The sequence below is a fragment of the Lactuca saligna genome, chromosome 4 (genome assembly GCF_052625555.1).
Source record: "Lactuca saligna cultivar CGN05327 chromosome 4, ASM5262555v1, whole genome shotgun sequence".
Lineage (NCBI taxonomy): Eukaryota > Viridiplantae > Streptophyta > Magnoliopsida > Asterales > Asteraceae > Lactuca > Lactuca saligna.
Window position 1 is genome coordinate 71,496,192 of NC_136420.1, and position 26,065 is coordinate 71,522,256.

The 26,065-nt window shown below is 37.6% G+C and overlaps 1 long non-coding RNA gene across 1 annotated transcript; it reads right to left on the reverse strand.

Moving 5' to 3' along the window:
* Positions 1-23,400: 23,400 nt before the first annotated feature.
* Positions 23,401-25,178, reverse strand: LOC145038610 (uncharacterized). Its single transcript, XR_013679460.1, has 2 exons — positions 24,256-25,178; positions 23,401-23,619 (listed from the first exon to the last, which is right to left on the reverse strand). It is a non-coding gene; the product is annotated as an uncharacterized LOC145038610 (long non-coding RNA).
* Positions 25,179-26,065: the final 887 nt, after the last annotated feature.

The following is a 26,065-nucleotide window of genomic DNA, read 5'->3' on the forward strand; positions in this document are numbered from 1 at the left end:
TTGATGCCGCCTAAGACACCGCATTTCAATGGTGTGGCTGAGAGGCGTAATCAAACCTTACTAGACATGGTTCATTCCATGATGATTCGTGCCTTGTTACCTATCTCATTCTAGGGGTTTTCCTTAGAGACTGCCGCCCATATCCATAACTTAGTGCTTATAAAGAAGGTTGCCAAAACACCTCACGAGATGTGGACAGAGAAAGCTCCCTCATAGGTACATATCAAGGTTTGCGGTTGCGAGGCTTTCGTATGACGAGAGACTCACAACAAGCACGAACCTCGTAGTGAGTGATGTATTTTCATCGACTATTCATAGAAGTCCTTTGGATATCTCTTCTATAGAACGAGTGACAATGTTGTCTTCGTGCGAGGAGAGGGGTTTTTCGAGAGTGAGAACTCATAAGCCAAGGAGACACTGGGAGGAAAATCGATATTGCAGAGCTTCAAGAATCAAATGATGAAGGAACCTCAAACACTGGTGCTCAAGCTGAGGAAGAAACTCCTATTGAACCGATTGACGATCGTAAGACGGTCGGGTAGTTGCGAAGGGAATTACTCAAACTCCCGAGTTGACTATGATAAGACCTTCTCCTAGGTTGCAAAAATAAAGTATATAAGGGTTATGCTAGCAATAGTTGAATTTCATGATTATGAAATATGGCAGATGGACATCAAAATTGATTTCCTTAATGGGAAATTGGCTTAGGATGTTTACATGAGTCAGCCAGAGATTCTTTTCGATGCGAAGCATCCTAATAGAGTGTGCAAGCTTGAGAAATCCGTTTATGGATTAAAACAAGCATCTCACAGATGGAATCTTTGTTTCAACGAGAAAGTCAAAGAGTTTGGCTTCCTGCGAAGCGAGGATGAGTCTTGTGTGTATGTCAAAGCCAGTGAGAGTATAATTAACTTCCTTGTATTGTATGTCGATGATGTACTACTCATTAGATTAGGAAGTGTTTCGCTATGAAGGACCTCGGAGAGGCTGCATATATTCTGGGAATAAGGATAGTGAGAAACAGAAGTAAAAGACTAATAGGACTTAGTTAGAATATTTACTTGGAAAAGGTACTAAAACTTTTTAGTATGGAGCATTCCAAGAAAGGGGAGTTACCAATCCAAAGCAATACCAAGATAAGTAAGACTCAAAGTCCGAGTATCGAGGTCGGGATAGCCGAAATGAGTCGAGGACCTTACGCTTCTGCAGTTGGCTCAATCATGTATGCTATGACCTATACTTGCCCTGATGTTGCTTTCGCTTTGAGCATGGTCAGCAGATATCAAGGGAACCCTGGTAGAGCGCATTGGACCACAATGAAGAATATTCTTAAGTACCTTCGGACGAACAATGAATGGTTTCTAGTCCTTGGTGGGAGTGATGACTTAAGGTGAAAGGGTATAGTGACGGAAGTTTTCAGACCGACCAGAACAACTACAAATCTCAAACGGGCTGGGTCTTTACCCTGAATGGGTGAGCAGTTACTTGGAAAAGTTCCAAGCTGGAAATCGTAGCTGATTCAACATGCAAATTAGAGTACATAACAGCAAGCGAAGCGTCCAAGGAGGCAATATGGTTGAATAACTTCATTGGAGACCTTGGATTTGCACCAGCTATAAAGGAACACATGGAAATTTTCTGTGATAATGAAGGTGTGTTTCCTTAACCAAGGAACCGAGGGATCATGGCAAATCTAGGCATATCGATAGAAAATAACACTTCATTAGACATCGGGTAGAAGAGGGACTCATCATACTGAATAGGGTATCGTCGGAGAATAACCCAACGGATCCCCTCACGAAGGGACTAAGTAGGGTTAAGCACTTGCAGCACACTAGGATAATTGGTTTGAAGGACAATAGTAGTTTAGATTATATAGCTTCGAAACGTGTATTAGATAAATTATAATTAACATTTGATGATTAAATAAAGGAGTATTATTTATGAGTAAAGTTACTGTCTTGTGTTACCTATTTACCTATCATTTCTGTTTACATGTTTTGACTTCCTGAATAATAAGATTATTCGAACAGTCGATAGTCACTTATACTTCGGAAGTAGGTATGAAAGAAGATTGTCATGAATTTGCATGTAGATTGTCTAAAAGTGTATTAGGCATAACAAAAGATTGTCACAACGTTCATAAGTACTTATGAAATAAGATTTGATTATTGGAAGAAACCTGCACTCACTTGAATAACTTCATGGAATTGATCACAAGTGATTGTGAGATGATAATATCATATAGTCTTTAAACCTAGATATATGGTTTATTGTTTGTGAGTTGGTTATCCATTTATAATGCGTAAACGCATCAGTAACTTGATGTTATAAAATGCATTGTTGTGCATGATTTGATGAGTGAATAGTAAATGCATATAAGTCGAAGTTTATCAGTTCCTTTATCCTAAGAGGGTAAAAGTGATATTTGGTCCCCTCAATGATTTGGTATGACTTATGTGTCGTGCCCGGTCAAGGCTGAATTGATGTGTTCAATAAAGTTTAATGTCAAACAAATCAGAGATCGGGAAACAAACTGTTGGACAATAAGTATGACTATGTTCCATGTAATTTTTCGCACGGTATCTTAAACGGAGGACTACATGATCCCTTATCTAAAGGACAGGTTACTGATAAGATCAGAGTTCAACAACGGCTTATGAGAGATACGATTGCTAATCAGATCTTGAAGTCATACTTGCAAATTTAGTTATTAGACTTATCCAAGTGGGAGATTGTTGCATTAGTATCTAAGTCCATAACTATATTTGTTATGTACTTGACCCGATTTTAGCATGGTCCTTTTGGGTTGCCATAACTATATTTGTTATGTACTTTACTCGATATCTTTTGACCTAGATTTGGTAAATGACACGCATGGGCATATGTCGATAAATTTTACATTTTTAGGGATCATTAGCGTCATTAAAACCCTTTAGGAAGTTTTAAACTGGATAATTTAAGGATTAAGTACCTATTGAGTGACTTCATGCCTTAAGTGCCATAAGGACCTTGGATTTTAGATCTTGGCTTATTGCGATGCCCTAATGGATAAAGTTGGAAACTTTATCCATCAATACTTTGGGAATGATCAGATCTGGACTATGAAGTTCATGGAATGGATGGAAAACAACTTAATTCATTAAGTTGTTTTAGCCTAGTTTCCACGACCTGTCAGCTTACTCGTTGCGACGTGGTGACTGGTATCTTTATGACTATTTTTTCCTTATTATGCCACGACATGACTAAAAGGAGGTTAAGACATGGCAGTTCTATGAAGTTTATTTGGACAGTTGACTTTGACCATCGACTTTTTGTCAATGTTCTAGTTCCAGAGTATAGACTAAGGTTGGACCTTGTTTAATTGATAGTTGTGTTGTAGCATCGTTTGTGTGACGGTAAGCTGCAGTTTATCTGATTTCACGAGACATGTGAGTCTTCTCACTATACTGGGTAGGATGCTAGTTGTCTTTGTGATACTTTCATGGAAAACACTGGGCGTAGCGAATGGCATTCGTATGAAAAATCATGGGGGTATCCAATGACACTTGTATACAAGACCACAACGTAGCCATGGGAATGCAAGGATAGCCCGTGGAGGTAGTCCATGACACTTGTATGGCAGACCATGGAGGTAACCCATATCACTTGTATGCAAGACCATGGGGGTAGCCGATGACAATGTATGTATAGAATGTGGCATTTTGTGGAAGTCGCTAAGATTTTTGCTTATGGTTTTCTGGTTTGAAAGTTTTTAGGTACTTCTAATTCCAAAGGGAAGGATCCAACATGACTGCACGTCCTTTCCCTTGATGATTTTTCATATTGATGATTGTTACTTTACTCTGATGATTTTGACACATTTTTGCTATGGCGGATTTTTGGGACAAATACTATATAATTTGATGAATTAAAAATGACAAATTGTATTCTTGCTTTAGGAATGTTAAAAATGTGGTGGAAGAATATGAAACAAAGCCCTTGCATGATAATGACATATGTCACACATGGATAAAGGAGTAAAATGTACGGATCTTTACACCCATATTTATATAAGCAATCAAGGCATGCCACGCTGCACCAATTGTCACCCTACATTTTCAACATATACGCATGTTTATATTTTAGTTCACTATTAATGGTTCATTTATTAATACGAAAAATATTAGTTTTTTTTTTTGGGAACATCAATATAACCTATAAATCCACTTATGTTTATGACGGGGCTTCAACCCTTAACCTCAAAGAGTGATGACAACAGCGGATACCGTTGGGCTAGAAGCCCTTCGGTACGAAAAATATTAGTTAACTTGCATTTAGGCTTGAACTGTTAAATATTTTGTTCTTCTATACTGAATGTAAGCAACATTTTTATGATATTCTTCTATACTCACTATCAATTCCAAAACACAAAAAAATAAAAAATAATAAAAAAATAAAAAAATAATTGAAGGGACAAAAACACGCCATCTAAATTAACAATATCTCATTTTGAATACAGGAACACAAATAAATATATAAAAGTGATAGAAGAGAATAAAAAAAAAACAAAATAAAAAGAAAACAAAATCACACTGTGTAATCTTTCTTAAAGAATGTTGGATTGTCATACTTAACATAAAATTGGAATGTTTAAAGAAATGATGAATGACTTTTTAAAACCGTTGTAGAGGCCAACAAAATGCAACCAATTAAAAAAAATCAAAATTTTTAAAGAAAAATGAATGACTAACCTGATATATAAACCAAATATAGTCATATTACAACAATAATAGAAATTTTAATTAAATGAATCATTAGTTTTTTAACAGACAATTGAATATTTCATATTAATTTTTAAAGATAAAAAATATACTTTATCTAGAAATTGTCATCACATATTCTTATTTAGTAGGCTATTGAATTGTTGATGTCATTGAGGAACCCGAACACAAAACTCAATCTCTAAATATCATTAAAAGAGAACTATTAATTCACCAATGAAGCAATCAGAGCTCTTGATTGTATTTCAATCATATGTTTTCCACCATTAGATCAAATTGATGACATCATCTTTTCCAAATACAATTCAAACAATTAAGGTATCAATTGAAACATATCATTCTATTTATATAAAAGATATCAATTTCTATAATTAATATTGTTTCTAATTTAACTCCTTTATTTATAACTTTTGACTTCAAAATTTAAATCCATTTTTTAAATAACTCTTGAAATAAGCATATCATTAATTTGGTTATTTACTTATAAAATCTAATTTAATCCAATTAAATCTGCAAAATATTTGAAAGTCAAAATTAAAGTTACTATCATTCATAATTTATCTCAAAAAAAAAATATCCCACATAAAATGAATCGATTTGAGATAATAATTTGAATTTTAAAACTCATAAAATACGCAAGTCAATTAATTTGTAAATTTGAATTAGTATAACTGATTTCTTTCTTTTTTTCTTGATTAATAGCCGAAAATCTCCAAGATGATATTTTAGGATCCCATTTTTTTAGAAGATAATTATTTGATATTCAAAAACACCATATATATACACGATTATATTGAAGTTGTTATTCTTACGATTTTGGATTGAGTCCTACAATTTACTGTGTTCTTCTTTACCAAATTTCTTCTTCAATTATTTTTTCTAGGTTCTTTCTTTACTTTGTTATTTTTCTTATTCTCCAATTTCTTGCATTTACTCTCTCTTCTTATTACATGTTATTAATGTATTCCTGTTGAGAGGTAATGAAAAAAAATTATTCAATCTACTTTAAGCATATTAGTTTCATTCATATTTAAATATTATTACAAGATAATCCTTAATTCACCAATGAAGCAATCGGGACCCTTGATCGTACTTCAATTGTATGTTTTCCACCCTTAGATCAAATTGTTAACATCACCTTCCCCACATAAAGATCAAACACAATTACGTTTAATTATATAATCTTTAAATTCGGCAATTATGTTATCAATTGAAGCAGATCATTCTATTTATATATGAGACATCATTTTTTATAATTAATATTGTTTCTAATTTAACTCCTTTATTTGTAGCTTTTGGCTTCAAAATTCAAACCCGTTTATTTATTTATTTATTTTGAAAAAACTTTTTAAATAAGCATATCAATAATTTGGTTATTAACCCACAAAATCTAATCTAGTCTAATCCCATTAAATCAGCAAAATACTTGTGAGTCAAAATTAAAGTAAATATTATTCATAATTTATTTCCAAGTATATCCCACGTAAAATGAATCAACTTGAGATAACGATTTGAATTTTAAAACTCATTAAATAAGCAAGTTAATTAATTTAAAATTTTGAATCAATATAAGTGATATCTTTTTTTCCAGATGAATAGCCGAAAATCTCCAAGTTGATATCTTAGGATCCCAATTTTTTGGAAGATAATGATTTCCTTATTCAAAAATGCTATATATATATATATATATATATATATATATATATATATATATATATATATACACACACACACACACACACACACACACACATTGAATTTTTTATTCTTACGATTTTGGATTCGGCTGTATGATTTATTATGCTCTTCTTCAATGGTCTTCTTCTCCATTTCTTTTTTTTTCCAGGTTCTTTTTTTACTCGATTCTTATTACCTTTTATTACTATATTCCTGTTGAGATGTTATAAAAAATTAATCAATCTACTAGAGGAAAGATACGTGCTAACATTTTGAATTTGTATTGCCCTCCAAAAACCAACTAGTATCATAGACCATTCTCGCATATCTTAATAGGTCTTAGAATTTCTCCAAATTCAGGTACAAGAAGTCATGGAGGCACTTCTTTGATCAATCCTCTAAACTGAAATTCATTTGATAGTTAGATACAGTGACCAAAATGCAAGATTTGTGAAAGTTCATTATTATTTATTAGTATTAACCTTTGGCAAATTATAAAACTAATATTATATTTTTGTTCATAACAAGGTTTTTTTTGTACTAATTTCTTTGATCGGAAGATATGTATATCTGATTAGGTGTAGCCTGAAAAATCATATTTTAATTCTTATAAGGAAAAAATACTTTAGAAATTGACCGAATTACAATGTTTGAGTTTGATGTTTATGGCTATGGCAATGCACTTTAATTGTAATGTTTATCAAATTGCTTTACAGAAATTAACGTTGCTGGTACATATAACAACTTATTGTTGTTTTTGGTTTTACATGACCAATATGAAAAGTAAAATATGAGTCTCCATGGGGGTTTGTATACCGAACAAAATGAGTTCATAAAGCTACTAGACAACATGTTTTAATCAATGAGTCGCATCATGTTGTGATAAAACAAATATCACTTGAATCATTTATGTTAAAATTACTGTATTAAAAGACCAAATTGCTCTAATATAAATATTAAATATTCTAATTTAATAAGTTTGGTTCAAAAACTAAAAATGAATCTAATTAACATTTTTTATTAAAATTTCACCTAAAACAATACCATCTATAAATGTGATGTGTATTTAATTTATATTCTCCGCGTTTAATGCGGATCATAATCTAGTATTTCAATAAACAAACATTTGGCCCTTGGTATCTCAACTGCACATTGTGAAGGAGCAGTCCTTCCTAGAAAAATAAAAGCAAGCGCTTACTGGATAATATTATTAAACCCAATCGAATATGTATGTATTAGTGTATGTAAGGATATATCACCGTAAAAACATCAAATTTCAAGCTCTCAAAAACCTATTTTGGTCAGCAGTTCCAACAGAAGGTTTATCAGATGAAAGATACTTCCTCTTCTAACTAACATTTCCAGATTTTATCCCCTCTTGTCTACTGATTTCCATGATCTATCAAAACATATTTTGGTCAAATAATGAATTTTAAGTCGTACAAATTCCATCTCCCCCATTTTTTTCGCTTAAAATATGGAAGACTCGTTCAAATCTTTTCTTCTTCTAAATCCACCGCAAAACCATATGATCTTGATTCACAGATCATTAAACTAACTAATGCTTTTAACCTTACTCTTGCAGGACTTCTATGGATACTACCCATCTCCCATGTTCACAATATATCGTCATCACCGTCAATTGCTTGAAGATTCGCAAATCAGGAAACCATAAAAGATTTTTCACTCTACTCAAGGATCCGCTCCCTACTTCCTTCTCAATCTATTGTTCCTTCTCCTGATTTGCGTTTAAAACCTAAATATCTTTAATGCTTTTCCCTCGAACCCTAGCTTTAAACAGCTCTCTAAAAGCAATAACACACAAATATTGATTTTGAAGACAACAGTACAAAGAACTCCTCTCGAATCCTAGCTTATTCATTTTAAACCCTTTTCTTTTTCCATTTCTATTTGATTACTATTCGTCTCTCATTTAAACATGAGATTCATATTGAAGACAACAATACATATAACTCATTCTTCTTAATCCCTTCGTACAACCATCATCTTATAATCATAACCATAGTCTCAGCCACCACTGCTTGGTACGTTCTCGCCACCCTTTGAAACCACCAAAACCTAAAATCTAAACCTTTGTTGTTGTTATATGCCACCGCTTCAATCTATATGGTCGTTTACCACCTAAAAGAAACAACTTTCAATTAAAGTTCCCAAACAATATAATGATCTGTTAAAGGGTATAAGATATTTTATATGTTCTATTTTTTGCAAAGTTGTACGGGTAGAAATTAGATCCATTCCTACTAACCCTCTCATTTTGTAGTTATTGAGGTATGGTCTTTCCCTTTATTTTTGAAATTTTATATGAAACACTTTTTCTTTTATTATTTTACTGCCTAGATGATTTTTGTGTCATTGGTTTAAGCGGCTTTTCCAAAGTCCAACAGAGTTGGGTTTTTAGTGGATTATTTCTTAATTTTTATGTAAAATTATCTTTTATACAAACAGCTATACCCTATTTTCCTTCATTTTATTGTTCATAGAAATACCTAATGATAACTATATCAAAGTAAGACATACATTTAAACTTCGAGCTTCTGATGCATTATTTCTTGGTTATATGCAAATTTTTCTTGCGGTTAATCCATAAATACGACCAACCGATAGAGATTAGGTATTTCTTGATTTTTGTTTACCTTTATCAGACTTCTAAGTGTTTGGTTCCTTGGAAAAAATATAAAAGGTTCATGATTTTAGGTAAATTTTCAATCGTGGAATCCCCCAAAACCAAATAAAGAGACAAAACCCTCATCATGAAAAATACATTGATATAAATGCAAAAAATGACATGGTACTTTGCATGTGCGTATGCGTGTTGTGTTGTGTGTTTCTTTTCGTATAAAGTTAATATTTTTTTCTATAAAATTCAAAGTAAAGTCATAACATTGTATTTGATTTTTTTTTCTTATTAAAGAAGTGTACTTTGAATGTACAATGCTATAATTGGTTGTATTTTGAAAAGGCTAATGCTAATATGTGCATTGTGTTTCATTGTTTAAGGTGGAAAATCTATATTACTCAATTTTGAATGTTTTTGGTGAAACAACTTCTGAAATTTGAGTAATTAAAAGTATAGCTTATTTTTTACTTGCTGAAATGACTTTTGTTTTCAATTGCTTGACCATTTCATTAAATTATTGACTAATTTTTACTTGAGTTATTATTTGTGATGTGTGTGTAATGCTTGGTCTAGGTATGAAATAAATCTAATTATTTTCATGTCTTGAAAGATACTCGATGAGTTGGGAGGCTCCAACTCGTCGTGTAGAAATTTCCCCAGCCGCGTATTTTAATGACCTAACTCGACGAGTTGCGGTGTCCTGTCTCGACGAGTTGGTGCATGAGGAGAAAACCCTAATTTTTGGGTGTTGCACCCTATATAAAGGACTTAACTTCTTTGGTTGGCCTCTTTACCAACCTCCCTTGCCCAGAGAAAACCCTAGAATCATTTTCCTTCTTGCATATTGAGTAGTGTGAGCTTAAGAGTGTTTGTTGGTGGTTCTTGAAAGGAGTCTTGAAGAGTGAAGCACCTTGCTTGGAGGAGTGACTCTAGATCCATAAACTCTTCATCAGAGGCTACATCTTTGAGGTATAAACTCGTCACCTTGGCATGCAGTTTATTAGATATCTTTTCTTGAAGTTTTAGCTTGAATTTTGGGACTTTGGCTGAGTTGTCCAAGGAGAAGAGGTTTACAGGGATTGATGGAGTAGATCTAACCCCTACATGACCTCTTAAGGTTTAAAGTTGCAAACTTTAATGGCCTCCATGTCCGATTATATCCATTATGGGGCCAAAAATGAACCTTAGAGGGTGTTTCTAGAAAGCATGGACGTAAAGTTGGAAACTTTACATGATTCGCCCACCTTGGGACATCAAATCTATATTTTGGAATGTTGTAGTGGGAGTTTGCGGGCTTAATGGATCAAGATCCTCTTTATAGAACTAGAGTTTGGGTTTTAAGCCTTATGGTTGGTTATTAATGGTAAAAGCGATCTGAGGTTTGGAGTCCTTGGATTCAAGAAATATGGCTTAATGCATTAAGTGGGTTGGCAGACTGAAGAACTCGAAGAATTCGTATCGGAACTCGGCGAGTTGGTTTGGGGTTGTCACAATTTTATTGGAAAGGAAAACTCGACGAGTTGTTTTGAAAACCGACGAGCTAGATCATGATATCGCAATTCTACCTTTGAAGGGAACTCAAAGAGTTGAAGCATAACTCGAGGAGTTAGGTCAACTCGGATTATTGACTTTGACTATTACCAAGGTTCCCTCTTAGGGTTTAAAGTATTGTGTTGAATCTCAAAGTTCCTTATGTTTAGGGCTTAAGTGGAGATGATACTTGGAGCCAGGACCTATTTAGCTACTGTCAGTATTTGAGGTGAGTTTCCTCACCATATCAATGAGTCGAAGGCACCAAGTCCGACCCATATTATTTAACTGTAGTGGTTATTTGTGGATGTGCTATCTATGTGATATGTATTCATGTGAAGACCATGTGGGGGTTCGCATGGTAGCCAGTCAAGACCGTGTAGGGGTTCCCATGACAATTGTTAAGACCATGTGGGGGTTCTCATGGCATTCGAAGTAAGACTAATGAGCGTTTCCATGGAATCCTTATATGATTGTTTGTATACATGCCATATGTTGTCACACCGTAAATTTCAAAACAAATTTTTCAAATTTTTTTAAAAAACATAATTCATTTAATATTCAGAAAACAATCACATTTAAATATTTAATCCAAGTATTACAAAATCCCAAGATCTCAAATGCATAAACTCCATGCGAGTGTACGGATCAAGCCGACACCTTCCCGTGGTGGTCACTAGTACCTGAAACAATAACATCAAACACTGTAAGCACAAAGCTTAGTGAGTTCCCCAAATAACACATATAACACATATTAGCCACTCGAGGCTATAACTCTGTGGGTCCGTGCACCCAACTCTGTGAACCCTCAGGTTCTAACTCTATCAACCTTACGGTTCTAACTCTGTAAACATGCATAGCATAAATCACATAGAAATAATGTAGTACAACACATAACATACATAGCATACAAATACTCTATCACATAACTCTGGTTACCTACTCAAGGTAAAGTATAGTGAGAAGACTCACCTCGCATGTCTCGGTAATTCGTAAATCCTGAAATCACTAGTGCTCGATCTCCCGAGCTATAGTCCTCCTATAGCACAATACATCTCTAATTAACAATTTCCCAACTAAGGTTGACTACCCATTAACAAGTCAACTTAGGTCAATGTTGGTCAACGGTCAACAGTCAACTTTGACTGGACTCACCGAGTACACTGTAGCGACTCTGCGAGTCTGAGCGTATACACTGATTTCCCTAGAATCCTCCCTTGACACGTCGAGTAATCTCCTAACTGGCATGAGTTGTGGGGCCACCACGACTCAACTCGCCGAGTCTCAAGAACAAATCGGCGAGTCCAGCTTGATTCAGTCCACCTGTCCACTCTGACTCCCCCTGACTCACTGAGTCAACCCTCCACAACTCGGCAAGACCACTCGCTGTGTGGTCGGGGCAATATTCATACTACTCGCTGGGTCTGTTCTTCAGATTCGGCGAGTTCGTGCCATGCAATGACTCAAACTTGCTCATAAGGTCAGATCTGGTCCATTAACCTATAGATCCAGTCCTTCCAAGCTTATTTAGCACGTAAAGTCACTATCTTGATGCACATACAATATCTATATGACCATATATGATGCTTTTATCCCAAATACTACAACTCAATGTCATAATCTCCATTGCTATACATAAAGCTTGATGAGTGAGGCTCTCTGGACCTCTATGGATCCAGATCTAGAGCCTTAACACAAGAAGGGAACTGTTTGGCATCAAATCAACCCAATAATGACCATAAGAAACCCTAAATCCAATTATACTTCACAAAACAGAAGATGAGCCGAAATCATACCTCTAGTTCGATGATCTAAGCTTCAAATCCACATTATAGCAACCTCCTTTGTTTCCTCTTGTCTAGAACCTCCTCCTTCATTGCTAAATAACACACACAAGGTCAAAAAATGCTTCCTTTGTCTCTCAAAACGTCCAAGCACTCAAGGGTTTCTCTCTATGGGTTGGTGAGCACAAATGACGGCCATAAGGCCCTTTAAATAGGTCTTAAACCCCGGGAATTAGGGTTTCACCGCACAGCGTGGACTTGCCGAGTCCGGACGCGAACCCGTGCCCAATACCGCGATCCTACTCGGTGAGTTTGGGCTCCAACTCGCCGAGTCCATTCACAACTTCCAAAAATAAACCAATAATAAATACCTGGAAATTCCGGGCTGTGAAAATTCTCCCCCACTAGAACTAGACTTCGCCCTCGAAGTCTCACTCTTCAAATAACTCCGGATGCTGCTCTCACATTTCCCCCTCCGGTTCCCACGTCATTTCGGACCCCTTCCGGTGCTGCCACTGAACCAAAACCAAAGGTACCTACTCGTTCCTCAGAACTTTGATTTTCCGATCTCTGATGGCCACTGGTCTCTCAGCATAATTCAGGCTCGCATCCACCTGAATATCATCTAATGGAACCACTGCCGACTCATCGGCTATACACTTCCGCAATTGTGACACATGGAAAGTGTCGTGAATCTGCCCCAACTTTGCTGGCAAATCCAAGCGATAGGCTACCCTGCCTACCCTCGCGACTACCCGAAATGTTCCGATATATCAGGGCCCCAACTTGCCCCTCTTCCTGAATCGGATCACTCCCTTCCAAGGAGAGACCTTCAGGAGCACAAAATCACCGACCTGGAACTCAAGTTCGGAGAGGCATCTGTTTGCATAACTCTTCTGTCAACTCTGAGCAGTCAGTAAACTCTGTCTGACCTATTGGATCTGCTCTGTCATCTGAAGCACTATCTCAGTGTTGCCCATAACGCCCTGCCCGACTTCTCCCCAGCAAATGGGAGTCCGACACCTCCTCCCATACAACAGCTCAAAGGGTGGCATACCAATGCGCGAATGATGGTTGTTGTTGTAAGAAAACTCAGCCAATGGCAAAGACGTATCCCAACTTCCCCCAAAATCCAATACACATGCTCGGAGCATGTCCTCGAGGGTCTGAATCGTACGCTCACTCTGTCCGTCTGTCTGGGGGTGATATGCAGTACTAAAATGCAGCCTAGTACCCAATTCCTCATGGAACTTCTTCCAGAACCTGGAAGTGAAACGCACATCTCGGTCGGAGACAATCGAGATCGGCACCCCATGCCGAGATACCACTTCCCTCACATATATCTCTGCTAACTTCTCTGCGGTAGAACTCTCACTGATGGCAAGGAAGTGAGCGCTCTTCATCATCCTGTCCACAATCACCCAAATTGCATCAACTCCCCGAGCAGTCCTTGGCAATTTGGTGATGAAATCCATAGTGATTTGTTCCCACTTCCATTCGGGAACCTCCAATGGCTGCAACTTACCATGTGGTCTCTGATGTTCGGCCTTAACCTTACGGCAGGTTAAGCACCTCTCAACCAACCACGCAACATCTCTTTTCATACAGGGCCACCAGTACTCCCTCCTCAAATCCAAATACATCTTAGTGGCCCCAGGATGGATCGAGAATTTCGACCGATGAGCCTCTTCCATCAAAATGGCACGCACACCTCCCACGAACGGTACCCAAATACGCCCCTGAAAAGTAATAAGCCCCCGACCATCGGTAACGAACTCTGATACCAATCCAACAACTCGCTATCTCTTTTGGTTTTCCGACCTCACTGCCTCAGCCTGTGCTCCTCGAATGGTGTGCAACACCAGAGTCATCACGGTCAAACGCAAACATACACCTCGCAACGGGGCGCTCTCTACCCAACGACTCAGGGTGTCGGCTACCACATTAGCCTTTCCCGGATGGTACAGGATCTGACAATCATAATCCTTAACCACCTCCAACCACCTCCTCTGCCGCATATTTAGGTTGGGCTGATCCATCAAAGACTTCAGACTCTTATGGTCCGTGTATATCGTACACCGAACCCCATACAAATAATGGCGCCAAATCTTGAGGGCGAACATCGCTGCCCCCAACTCTAGGTCATGGGTGGGATACCTCGACTCATGAGGCTTCAACTGCCTCGATGCATACGCTATCACATGCCCTCTCTGCATCAGTACCGCTCCCAACCCCAAAATTGATGCATCGCAGTATACAACAAAGTCCTCCATTCCCTTTGGGAGGGCTAACACCGGGGTCTCGCATAACCTTTGGCGAAGCGTCTCAAAGGAGGCCTGCTGCTCAGGGCCCCATGAAAAAGCAACACCCTTCCGGGTCAACCTAGTGAGTGGCACCGCGATCTTAGAGAAATCCCTAATAAATCTCCGATAATAACCGGCCAACCCTAGAAAACTCATGATCTCGGAGGGTGACCTCGGCACCTCCCAACTCATCACTGCCTCCACTTTAGCTGGGTCAACCAATATCCCATCCTGGTTAACAAGATGTCCTAGGAACTGGACCTCTCGCAACCAGAAATCACACTTGGAGAATTTGGCATAAAGCCTCTCCGATTTCAGAACTCCAAGGATCTCCCTCAAATGCTCCTCATGCTGCTCCCTAGATCTCGAATATACCAAAATGTCATCAATAAATACAATCACCGACCGATCCAACATCGGCCTGCACACCCGGTTCATGAGATCCATGAACACTGTCGGAGCATTGGTGAGCCCGAAAGGCATCACCACAAACTCAGAATGCCCATAACGCGTCCTAAACGCTGTCTTCTGGACGTCCTCATCTCGCACCCTCACCTGATGGTATCCAAACCTCAAATCGATCTTGGAGAACCAAGATGTTCCCTGCATCTGGTCGAACAAATCGTCGATCCTCGGCAACGGGTAACGGTTTTTGACCGTCAGCTTGTTCAACTCCCGGTAATCAATGCACATCCGGTGTGAACCATCCTTCTTCTTCACAAACAGAATGGGTGCTCCCCACAGCGAGCTACTCGGCCGAATAAACCCTTTCCCCAGCAGCTCCTGAAGCTGCGAGGATAACTCTTGCATCTCTGGAGGTGCAAGACGATAAGGCACCTTAGCGATAGGCGCGGCCACCGGGACCAAATCAATACCAAACTCTACTTGCCCTCATGGGAGGCACCCCGACAACTCCTCTGGAAAGACATTCGGGAACTCTCGCACTATAGAACCTCCTCCACTGACCTAGGCGTCATGGCATCAACCCGCGTATCCGACACGTACGCCACAAAACCCTTACAGCCCTGCTGTATGCACTGTCTCACCCTAGCGGATGAACAAAACGCTGATCCAGAACGGGTACCCTCACCGTACACTGTAAGAACTCCCCCACTAGGGTCTCGTATGGTCACTAGTTGTCGCTCGCAGTCGATAACAGCACCGAACTTGCTCAACCAGTCCATGCCCACGATGACACAAACATCCCCCATGGCAATAGGAACCAAATCAATCGGGAACTCAACACCGAAAATCTCGAGTACGCACCCACGGATCACCTCCGTGGCATATATCGCCTTCTCGTCAGCTATGGAAACTCTCAGAGGCCGACTCAGCGCCTCGCGACTAACACTGATGTGCTGACTAAAAGCCAAAGATACAAAGGACCAACTCGCACCCGAGTCAAATAATACCAAGGCAGGTACAAAATTCATAAGAAAAGTACCTACACATAACATAATATGAGCATAATATTTCAACATTATAATAAATACACGAAAGAATACATACCAGCCACGACATCGAGCGCTGCACGGACCTCCTCCGCGGTTAACTGAAACGCTCTCCCACGTGCCCTCGGCGCCTCGGCCTTCACTGGCCCACTCCCGGTAGCTCTGATGGAGGCAGGGGCAGATCCCTGAGGTGCTCCCTGTGCTGATCCCCGCAACTGCGGACACTCTGCCTTCCGGTGTCCGATCTGGTTGTAGTGAAAACATACTGCAAACCCCTTGGGGCAGTCCTTGTCCATATGCCCCTCCTTGCCACATTTGTAGCAAGATCCAGCTCTACACACTCCATCATGACCCTTTCCGCACTTTCCACAAGTGCGGCTCTTCTGGCTCCCTGATTTGGGATCAGCAGGCTTGGCCCGCTTGGCTGCCGGCTGGAATTGTGCTGGCCGCCGATCCCTCCCCTGAGACTCAGCCTCCTCCATAGCTTGAGTCTCCAGCTCAATCTCCCTATTCCGGGCATTTTCCTGAAGCTCAGCAAATGTCCGGTATGAGGAGTTCGCCACGAACTCCTGAATGTCTCGCCTCAAGATACTCAAATACCGACTCATACGTACCTGCTCATTGGACACGTGCTCAAGGCAGAACATTGCCCTCTCGTGAAACATCCTGGTAATCACCGTGACAGACTCAGTGCCCTGCTTGAGGGTCAGAAACTCCTGGGCCAAACGCTCCTTCTCCACCTGGGGAACGTACTCATCTCGGAACATGGTAGTGAACCTCTCCTAGGTCACTACCGCAAGCTCAACAGGCGAAAAGTGTGTTGTGACAAACTTCCACCAGTCCTTCGCTCCCAAGCGAAGCTGGTTCAGCGCGAACCGTACTCTCAAATGCTCAGGAGATGAGCAAGTGAAGAAACACCCCTCTATGTCAGAAATCCATCTCATAGCCGCCACCGGGTCCTGGGTCCGATCAAAATCCGGTGGTTTCGTGTTGCTGAACTCCCGGAACACCAACGCATCACCACCCTGCGGCCTAGCAGCAGCAACAGCTGCGGTGGGCGCCGCAACAGCAGCCTCAGAAAGAGCAGCATAACGCTTGTCAAAAGTCTCAATCAGCGCGATCTTAATAGACCCGAACATCTCTGGTATCTCTGCCATGATGACCGCAGCCACCTCCTCATGAATGATCTGCCGGGTCTCCTCATCACTAGACCCGACACCGTCCGACATATGACGTGTCTTCACCATGATCAACCTCTGAAATACAACATACGATAAATTAGAATCCGCTCGAGCATACTCACACTCGACAACTCATCCCTCCTTGATCCTTGGTATTCCGAAGATTTTTACTTGGACCGTGCACCGCGTCGGTGCTTTCAGTAGTACGGGCCCAATACTACTGTCCACACCGTCTCAGTACACACCCCAAATCCTCCTCTTCGGATCCCAAATTCCAAGTACTCTATCACTCTCTAACAGATCTCTCATAAGCTCCTCGCTGCTACCTATTCGCTCTCAAGCATCTCATAGCAGCTCACATCTCCCTAGGCTAAGGCATCACAAATCAGGGCACTCTAGTCCTAATAAGAATACCTATCCTACTCTAGCAAGAGAATACATCATATCAATTTCCATAAACATATAATATAAGGGTATTTTGGGAAATCACCGTTCGGGCGCTGACTGATCGTACACACGTTTCTTCTTTGAATTTCTCTAAAAATCTTTTACTCTTAGAAAAGTTTAGTTCTCTTTTTAAAATATTTCCAAATCCTCAGTTTGAGTTCAAATACTCCCGAAGGTGTACCCAAATCCCTCAAACCAAGGCTCTGATACCAAATTGTCACACCGTAAATTTCAAAACAAATTTTTCAAATTTTTTTATAAAACATAATTCATTTAATATTCAGAAAACAATCACATTTAAATATTTAATCCAAGTATTACAAAATCCCAAGATCTCAAATGCATAAACTCCATGCGTGTGTATGGATCAAGCCGGCACCTTCCCGCGGTTGTCACTAGTACCTGAAACAATAACATCAAACACTGTAAGCACAAAGCTGAATGAGTTCCCCAAATACCACATATAACACATATTAGCCACTCGATGCTATAACTTTGTGGGTCCGTGCACCCAACTCTGTGAACCCTTAGGTTCTAACTCTGTCAACCTTACGGTTCTAACTCTATAAACATGCACAACATAAATCACATAGAAATAATGCAGTACAATACATAACATACATAGCATACAAATACTCTATCACTTAACTCTGGTTACCTACTCAAGGTAAAGTATAGTGAGAAGACTCACCTCGCGTGTCTTGGTAATTCGTAAATCCTGAAATCACTAGTGCTCGATCTCCCGAGCTATAGTCCTCCTATAGCACAATACATCTCTAATTAACACTTTCCCAACTAAGGTTGACTACCCCTTAACAATTCAACTTAGGTCAATGCTGGTCAACGGTCAACGGTCAACTTTGACTGGACTCGGCGAGTGCACTATAGCGACTCGGCGAGTTTGAGCGTATACACTGATTTCCTTGGAATCCTCCCTTGACACGCCGACTATTCTCCTAACTCGACGAGTTCCACCTGGCATGAGTTGTGGGGCCACCACGACTCAACTCGCCGAGTCTCAAGAACAACTCGGTGAGTCCAGCTTGATTCAGTCCACCTGTCCACTCTGACTCCCCCTGACTCACTGAGTCAAACCTCCCCAACTCGGCAAGACCACTCGCTGTGTGGTCGGGGCAATATTCATACTACTTGCCGAGTCTGTTCTTCGGACTCGGCGAATCCGTGCCATGCAATGACTCAAACTTTCTCATAAGGTCAGATCCGGTCCATTAACCCATAGATACAGCCCTTCCAAGCTTATTTAGCACGTAAAGTCACTATCTTGATGAACATACAATATCTATATGACCATATATGATGCTTTTGTCCCAAATACTACAACTCAATGTCATAATCTCCATTGCTATACATAAAGCTTGATGAGTGAGGCTCTCTAGACCTCTATGGATCCAGATCCAGAACCTTAACACAAGAAGGGAACTATTTGGCATCAAATCAACCCAATAATGACCATAAGAAACCCTAAATACAATTATACTTCACAAAACAGAAGATGAGTCGAAATCATACCTCTAGTTCGATGATCTAAGCTTCAAATCCACAGTATAGCAACCTCCTTTGCTTCCTCTTGTCTAGAACCTCCTCCTTCTTTTCTAAATAACACACACAAGGTCAAGAAATGCTTCCTTTCTCTCTCAAAACGTTCAAGCACTCAAGGGTTTCTCTTTATGGGTTGGTGACCACAAATGACAGCCATAAGGCCCTTTAAATAGGTCTCAAACCCCGGGAATTAGGGTTTCACCACACCGCGTGGACTCGCCGAGTCCACTCTTGGGCTCGCCGAGTCCGGACACGAACCCGTGCCCAATACCGCGATCCTACTCGGTGAGTTTGGGCTCCAACTCGACGAGTCCATTCACAACTTCCAAAAACAAACCAATAATAAATACTTGGAAATTCCGGGCTGTTACATATGTGGACTTATATGATTGTATGTGTGGTATTTATAGGGAATTCACTAAGAATTAGCTTACAGTTTGTAGGTTGTTTCAGGTACTTCGAGGTCTAAAGGCAAGTGTCCAACATGATTGCGCGTCACTTTGATCTTTTGAATCATTTATTCGACATAATGGATTTTTGAAAAATAATTTGTAGTTGGAATTAACAATTAAGGAACATGGATTATTAATTAAATGAAAATTTTTACTAGAAAAATTAGGTTGTTATAGTTTGTTGTTACTATTAGTTGCCAAAAAGAAATGATGAGTAAACATTAAAATGAGCTTACCCAAACTCTTTTCGGGCCGCTTCTCCCATATCTCAATGCTACAAGGTTATGGTATATAAGGATAATAAGGAATCAGGAAAAACCAATGGGGAAAGGTAAGAAACAATAAAATTTCATCAAAAATTGGTGGTATAAGCTAAAGATGAAACTTATTAAAAATTTGAGTCTTTTAGAATACCAACAACATAAACTTTTTTTATGTATTTTATTAAATATCACTACCTTTTGGTTAAAGAGACAATAAGATTAAAGTGTATTATTTTCTCTTGTTACTTTACAATTGTTAATAGATGTTCCATTCTTGGTTCGTAATCTTTTGTTAATATTATAAACTGTAATTTTTAGCCCAAATTGTAATTTGTATTCATAATGTTTCCTTACTCTCATTTTTCCAAAAGTATGCAACTATTGATTCACATAGTTAAGACATAATTATTTAATATTTACATAATGTTTAATTTGTTTCATAATAATATAGATTGTGATCAATATAATGATATGTGTGACTAATATGGAACATGAAAGTTTGCCATTGTTTTCTATTTAGTTATATACTCCATAATTGTAGCTCAAAGTTTGTTTTGAATATATATATATATATATATATATATATATATATATATATATATATATATATATATATATATATATATATATATATATATATATATATATATATATATATATATAAAAGAAAAGTGAATATACCTTTAAGGGTATGTAAGATTAGGTACCCAATCTATAAAACTACGTAGTTTTGAATAAGTTAAATTTTCTAAAGAAAACAATTTCCATAAAAAAAAATTCGTAGTTTCCTTTTGAGAATAAATAATAAAGATTTACTTTCTCTCTTTTATATATCAAATATCACAACCAATAGAGCATCACTGTCATATTTCTCTGTAAAGCAAAGTAAGCCTAAAAAACCAATTCCATGAATCGATTTTTTTACGTGAATTGTGATTATGTTAATTCCGATTTGTATGAATTTGTTTTTGCTGTAGTCGATTTATGTGAATTCCATATGACAAAAACCTACATAGTTTCACAACGATGATCATGGAATCATTCCAAATTCAAGGTGGAATTTTGACTTTATCAATAAAGAAACGTAATAAAGATTTTCAGATTTTTTTTTTCGGAAAATTAAAACACTAATCAAAACTATATAAAAAATTACGTTGTTTTAGGTATTGGGTATCTAGTTTTATATACCTTTAGGGTATATTCACTTTTATATATATATATACTAGCCGTCTACCCGCGCAAAGCGGCGGGGCACGTGAGTTCTTTCGGTGATATGTTTCCATTACAAAATTGTTATGTTAAAAAAAAGTACATGTTGAAGACAATATAATCAAACTATGGTGTTATTTGTTACATCATACATCAAATAACCAATAAAAAGCAACCAGTCAAGACGACACAAAATATTAATCGTGCAATACTTCTTTATATACCACATTTGCTGTATAAACCCCATCACCTTTTGAATTTTCGTTAGGCTTTACTAATACTTTTGTATTGCAACGTGAAACCCCTCTGGACAATGCAACATAAAGTTGTCCATGCGAGAATACTGGTTCTGGAAGATAGATACCTACATATGGAATTGTTTGTCCCTGAGCTTTATTGATTGTCATTGCAAAGCACAATCGAATAGGAAACTGTTTCCTCATTAGAGGATCGATGGTTGCTACTAATTGCTTGTAACTGGTATTGGTTTCATATCGATGGATGTGGATTCGCATATGAAATCAATTGTGTTCGCATCTATGAAATCAGTTCGCATATGACAACAATTGAGTTCGCATTTGGTTTTGTGGGTCAAAACAGTTCGCATAAGAAGTTCACGATTTGTTTGAGGTTAATTGATTTTGATTTCGCAAGCTTGGAGTCGGAGATCTGGATTGTGTTCGCATCTATAGAATGCGAGGAGAATTTAATGGTGATATTCAGTTCGCATTTGGTGACACAAGTACGTGGTTGATGATTTTTGGTTGGTTCGCATTTGAAATTAGTGGGTTTCGCATTTGGCTTCGTATCTGGGTTTCTCAAACAACTGAAATGCGAATATGAGACAACTGATTAATTTCTCAGTTAATGCGATGAAATGCGAATGAACTCAAAGACGGATGGATGCAAGATGCGAAGAATTTGAATGAAAATGCGAAGTTTTTAATGTATAAATGCGAATTGGGGAAGAAAGCTTAGAGTTTCGCATTTGGCACCTGATCTTTTCAAGAAATAATATAAGTGGTCCAACTTCATAAAATGGGGTCATTTAATCAGAAAATCGATCATTCTTCAAATATGACATTTAATCAGAAAATCGATCTAAAAATGAGACATTTGGTGTTTATCGATTTTTCAGGGTCGACGGGTTGTATGAAAAGCGAAGGCTGAGTAATTGAAAATTAGAGGATCGATGGTTGCTACTAATTGCTTGTAACTGGTATTGGTTTCATATCGATGGATGTGGATTCGCATATGAAATCAATTGTGTTCGCATCTATGAAATCAGTTCGCATATGACATCAATTGAGTTCGCATTTGGTTTTGTGGGTCAAAACAGTTCGCATAACAAGTTCACGATTTGTTTGAGGTTAATTGATTTTGATTTCGCAAGCTTGGAGTCGGAGATCTGGATTGTGTTCGCATCTATGGAATGCGAGGAGAATTTAATGGTGATATTCAGTTCGCATTTGGTGACACAAGTACGTGGTTGATGATTTTTGGTTGGTTCGCATTTGAAATCAGTGGGTTTCGCATTTGGGTTCGTATCTGGGTTTCTCAAACAACTGAAATGCGAATATGAGACAACTGATTAATTTCTCAGTTAATGCGATGAAATGCGAATGAACTCAAAGACGGATGGATGCAAGATGCGAAGAATTTGAATGAAAATGCGAAGTTTTTAATGTATAAATGCGAATGAACTCAAAGACGGAAGAAAGTTTTTAATCTTAAATGAAATCATAGTTTCCTAATAAATTAATTAACAAAATACTTAACCCGAAAACAAAATCGAAAACCAAAATATAACCACATAACGTGAACCCACCAAACCAATTACGAATGTCAAAGAAAGACACATGAGAATTAACAAAAAAAAAAAAAAAATTTCATTCACAAATGGTATAATGCATAAATAAAGCTTATTTTTTTCATTTACATAGAAAATATTAAGAACAAAACACTCCCATGTTCTTGTACATGATACATACAAAACAAAGAAGAAACTATTATTCATATGGTACCTTCAAATATAAGAATGATACAATAGTCAAATATGTATATGATAAAATTTGAAACAAATCAATCCAAATTCACAAAATTTTGTCAGTTAAATTTTTTTTGTTGTCTGACAATAAATGAAACCAAAAACTTATGCATTGCAATTTTCAAAAACAAAACTTACAAATGGGTTTACCCCAAACAATAACAAAAACTTACATATTGCAACTTTAAAGAAAAAACTAAACATTCAACTACAAGAGCTCTAAAAACCCAACAAGAAGATCATATTCAGATCTTAAGAAGCTTACCCACGATTTCTTTGAGATGTTGGTTTATATCAATCCATTTCAAGTCCTGTAAACACACATAAACACAAAGTTAGACATACGCATAGATACAGGACGATGGTCAGCAGCACCGGAATTTTAGAAGGATGCATAGAGGAAACTAATATGTGGAAGCTATGAGGTAGCTTTTTGATAGAGAGACAGAAAGGGGAAGTGCAAAGAACGATAACAAAGGTGGTGGGTTTAGCAAGCAAAGATAGCCATGGAAGGAGAAAAAAGGTAGTGTCTCGCAACAACAATGATCTAGGAATTTTTATAAACAACTAATTGACTCTTGGTGATTTGCAAGATAAACATAGACTCATACAAACACACACAACCAAATTGAGAAACGATAAGGAAAGAAAGTAATACCTTGAACTAAACAAATTAACAAGCTCTCTAGTTGCTTATTTCTTTAAGAACATCAAACTAACTATGAAATTTTCAAATATAATAAGAACCTCTATTATCAATTGCAAAGAATACAATATAAAAAAACGATGATATAGTCATAAAGAGAGTAACAACTATCTGACATTTGTGTTAATTTTCTAGTTCTAATGCAATTTCATCTACCGGAAGGACTTAAATGAGAGAACTTGAAACCAACATTTCATGATCAGCTACAATGAGATCAAAATCTACAAAACTAACATCTGACCTGCAAATCCCACACCAATATCCGATATTCAAATGATGGAGTAAAAACCCCAAACCCAATCCCCAAGAAAAAACAAACAATATCTTACCTTCAAACACAGATTCAGATTAACCCATCTGCAATTTTTTGGGTTTAATTAAGAATCAGTTCTAAATGAAAACTAAAATCGGAAACTATTAAAGAAAACCTACATGGCTTCGAATGATCTGCCGAATCTTTGAGTAGTCCACATCGGTTTCAAGGTTGAAGCGGCGATGCATATATCCTTAGGTTTCCAACGAGTGATGGAGATATGAATGAGGTGATGGTAGTAATGAAGTAGTGAAGACGAATGTGTTGATATGTGTAGGGTTTTAGAGATAGGTCTTAATAAGGTGTAGAAGTGGTAGAGGTGCGTTGGGGATGGGTAACAGTAGATATTGGTGAACAGAGAAACGTAGGCGAAGGAGGGTAGAGGCGAAAAATTATTGGGTGGCGGTGATAGACGGAAAGAGGCAGAGTGCCTACATTGGTGGTCAGACTGTGCGTGGTTAACGTTAATTTTAGAGAAGTAGGTAGGTGGCAGAGAAGGTGAAGCATGCGTGACTGTGGGTGGAGATTATAGAGGTGACGGAGTTGTGCGGTTGTGTGGCTGGTGAATTCCAACAGCTAGGGTTTTTCCATTGAATGAAGGAGATAATGTATAAAGAGATTGAAAAGCCGGTTATGGTTGTTGACCGATTAAACTGGCTGAAAGAAGGCCAGATCGGCTTCCTTGAGATAAATAAGGATTTTAACTTGGGGATTAAATAGCTTAGTCAAAATTCATGCATAGGTGATTGTACACTAAGTTTAAAAATTTAGACGATTTCAAATTTAATATTATTTTATTAATGGTTGTTTGTAATATTAGCTTAATCGTTTGTACGTCTTAAAAAAATAATATTATTATATTCAATCTATTTATAGAAATAGTTAGATTTCTTTTATAAGTAGTAAAGATATATATATATATATATATATATATATATATATATATATATATATATATATATATATATATATATATATATATATATATATATTGATCTTTATGTTATGTAGGTAAATAAAAGAAGGGGAATTGTGGGATTAGGCATTGTGAATATTCATGCTAATTAATTAATTTGTTTGTTTATAAAAGAAGTCAAAATTGTTTTATCCTGATAGATAGCGTATCTCTATCGTAATAAAATAATAGCTTTATTAATATTATATCATTTGTTACTTTCATGGAAATCCTAATTAATTTTATGACACTTGTCCTACTATTGCTTCTTGATTTTAAAGTTGTCACTTGTTACGCCACAACATATTAACCTGTTTAATTTAATATTAATTGGTGTGAAATCAATTCACATGCCAATTTTGAAATGACAAATTGAAATTCTTTCATTGAGCTACGCCTCTCAAAATGGCATCTATTTTGAAGGGATTCACTTTTGAAATCCCTAATTCTTAACCCCCCAAATCTCGCTCCTTTCTATATATCTATAGTTTTGATATTGATTTTAAGAGGTAATTGTACAGAGTCAGGGAAGAAGCACGACAAGGACCGAACTAATAACGACAAAGAAGATTTTGAAGATCTCATATGTTGCTTTTGTTCTTTGGCATCTCACTCCTTGTGTGTTCAAACTTCTCTTCTACTTTACTCCTCTTTTGTGACTCAGGAAAATGATTAACCATCCCTACAGTGATTGACCTTCTCCTATTTAGCATCTCTAATGAATGCCTTGGTCTTCGATCTTTGTTCCCAGTTTCTTTTCTCTTTTACTCTCTATAAATATGT